The sequence below is a fragment of the Lepisosteus platostomus genome, chromosome 16 (assembly GCF_059453375.1).
Source record: "Lepisosteus platostomus isolate fLepPlt1 chromosome 16, fLepPlt1.hap1, whole genome shotgun sequence".
In the NCBI taxonomy this organism is placed as follows: domain Eukaryota; kingdom Metazoa; phylum Chordata; class Actinopteri; order Semionotiformes; family Lepisosteidae; genus Lepisosteus; species Lepisosteus platostomus.
Genome location: NC_142626.1, coordinates 23,467,610 through 23,471,032, shown reverse-complemented (window position 1 = coordinate 23,471,032; position 3,423 = coordinate 23,467,610).

Below are 3,423 nucleotides of genomic sequence, written 5' to 3'. Positions count from 1 at the left end.
TGAAACAACAGTGGCTGGGGGTTGAAAATACCTGTAAAACCGGTTTGTTCACAATGTACTGTAGACACAGAGTGTTACACCAACGCATAAGTATGTAAAGCGATTCCATTGAGGAGCAGGGCTTGATAATTGTTTTGATTTTCTGATCTGCAAGGCCATTTGGCTGCAGAGAATGTCAATTCTGTCTGGCATTGCCAAATTGTGAAAAAATAAAAGTATTTTAATCAAGATGGGGGGTAAAGGAGTCCTCTCTATGACACTCTCCCTTATAAAATTAACATGAAAAAAACTAAAACTATAAATAAGATACAATCTACAAACATTCATAACATAAACATATCTTAAAAAATTTACATATATTGTTAAATTATTACTTTAAATATATAATTTAAGTTACTGAAACAGCCAGTTAATAAAATCGTTGCAATTTTGTTCTTGTTTGGAGGTGGGGATATTCTGACAACAATTGATTTAAAGACAATCTGTCAAAGTGCAATGAAATATAATATTACGCTGGGTAAACGTATAACGTTCGTGTTAAATATTTTTTTTTAAATTAAAATTCATTCTATACAGCAATCGCATATTTGGGGACCGTTTCATAAAACTTTGATACTTAAAATGTTAAGGGAGAAATGGAAGACTGGTGTGTTTTTTTTCTTTAAACTACCAAGACCAGCCATATACAGTACAGTTTACATACAGTAATATGTTTATGTTCCTAAATTAATATCGTTTATGACCTTCAGATGCGTTATGCTCCTCTTCTTTTTATGCTCAGCTACTAAAATTTCCCTTTAGTGGTAAAATTCCATATAAATATTCAATACCAAGCAGATTAAAATATGCGCAGTAAAGAGATTAAATTATTAAATCTTTTCACTACCGACCAATGCACCACGAGTGCCCCTGTCGGTCATTTTGGCCAGCCAATCACTTACTGCGGTAGACTGCGGTGGCTTGTGGGTAGTTGCGTGTGGTACGGGTTTGTACCGTGCATTTTCAATGGCTGCATCTGTACAAACCACGTATATACTGTAGTACACCAGGAATTGAACACAGTGCTTCAGCGTTGCATGACAGCAATGCTAACCACTGCCGCCCATTATACCTTTTCTTCTACTTCTTCTTCTTTTTCACAGCCTTAGTCCCAGACTGTCCTGGGGTCAGCTGCTTTGGTTGCTCTTCTCCACTTGTCTCTGTCGAGCACATCTTCCTCACTCACTTCACATACCTCCATATCTTTTCTCACACAATCTATCCATCTCTTTCTAGGCCTGCCTCTTCCTCTGTTACCTTCCACCTCAAATTCCATTACCCTCTTTGTTACTTCCTCAACGTCCCTCCTCATGATATGTCCATACCACCGTAACCTCGCCTCTCGCATCTTCTCAACCACATCCACCACCCTACATCGTCTACGGATTTCTTCATTTCTGATCTTATCCTTCATTGAAATCTGCAGAATCCATCTCAACATCCTCATTTCAGTTCTTCTCATCAAGTTCTCTTCCCTCTTTCCAACTGCCAAGCATTCAGCTCCATATAGTAGTACAGGTCTAATCACAGTCTTGTACATTTTGCACTTTAACTTTCTAGGAATTTTCCTGTCACAGATTATTCCAGTTATTTCTCTCCACTTGTTCCATCCAGCTTTCACTCTTTGTTTTACTGCCTCCAGTGTTTCTCCTCCCTTTACCAGTTTTGATCCAAGGTATTTAAAGCCATCAACGTGTTTCAGTTGTCCTCCATTTGTCCTCAACATTGGTCATAGTATCTCCTCTTCTCTCCATTACCATTATTTCAGATTTTTCTGCATTCATTTTCAGTCCACCCTTTTCCAGACTCCTCTGCCATTTGAACACTTTCTCCTGTAGTTCTACTTCTGAATCTGCCATATGCCACATCATCAGCAAAGATGAGTTCCCAAGGCACTTCTGTTCTTACCTCCTCTGTCAGTGTGTCAATAATGTTTATGAAAAGGAAAGGACTTAGTGCTGATCCTTGGTGTACTGCAACTGTGATTTCAAACTCTTTTGTCTCTCCCTGTTGTGTTATCATCTTCGTAGTTGCATCTCTATAGGTTGCTTGAACTAACTTCACCATGCTTTCTGGTACTCCTTTCTTCCTCAAGCACCAATACACCACCTCTCTGGGCACACGGTCATATGCCTTATCCAAGTCCAGAAAGGCCACATACAGCTTTTTCCCTTTCTCTAGTGTCTTCTCCTGTAACTGTCTCATCACAAAAATGGCATCTGTTGTGCTTTTCCCCGCTGAGAATCCAAATTGTGAGTTGTGGATCCTGACTATCTTCCTGAGTCTCTTGTCCAGAATTTTTTCCAGGATTTTCAATCCATGATCCAGAAGTTTTATTCCTCTATAGTTTTTACACTCCATTGGGTCTCCTTTCTCCTTGTAGATGGTAACCATACTGCTTTTTGTCCATTGTTCTGGAATTCTCTCTTCCGTTGCAATATTGTTTAGCAATCTCGTCAGCCACTGAATCCCCTCTTCATCGAGGTTCTTAAAGTGTTCTGCTGCTATTCCTGATGGTCCAGTTGCTTTGCTCACTTTCATCTCTTTGATAGCTTCTGTCACTTCCTTTACTGAAATTTCTTGGATTGGTCCATACACTACGTCTGCCTCCACTAGGTTCTCCCTCTCATTTTCTACATTTAACAGATTTTTGAAGTACTCCAGCCATCTTTGCTTGATCTGTTCTTCTTTAATCAAGACTCTGCCTTCTCCATCCTTGAGTACTGCCGCCCGGATAATATCTTTTTTCTGTCTTGCTCTATGTTTAGATCTTGTAGATTTCTTGTAGATTTGGTCTTCTCCTTCCTTTGTTTCAAGTTTCTCATACCATTCTTTCCAGGCTCTTTCCTTTGCTCTTGCTACACTTCTTTTTGCTACCTTCTTTAGTCTCTTATATTCTTGTAATTCTCCAGTGCCATCTTTCAGTGCCTTGTATGTTTTTTCTTTTTCTTCAATGCCTCTTGTCTTTCCACAAACCCTGGTAGCAGCCTCTTCTAGGATGTGGCTCATCTCAGTACACTCTTCTTCAACTGAAGGCTCCTCTGTTTCCTCTGTGTTGTTTTTCATTTCTCTCACCAGCCTGTTGAAATCTACTTTATTTTCTCTCAGTTTCCACACTTGTTCATGCTGGGTGTTTCCTCTGCCTTATTCTTCGCTCCTTCAATATTGTGATGTCCATCACCAGTAGCCTGTGTTGTCTGGTAACAGCCTCATAGGGCAGGACTTTAGCATCAAGGACTTTCGCTCTATCATTTCTTCTCACTAATATGTAATCTATTTGGGTATCATGGCCTCCACTCCTGTATGTCACCTTTTGCTCATAATTCTTCGTGAACCCTGTGTTCACTGCAAACAATTCAAGAGCTTGGAGTGTTTCTAGTAGCC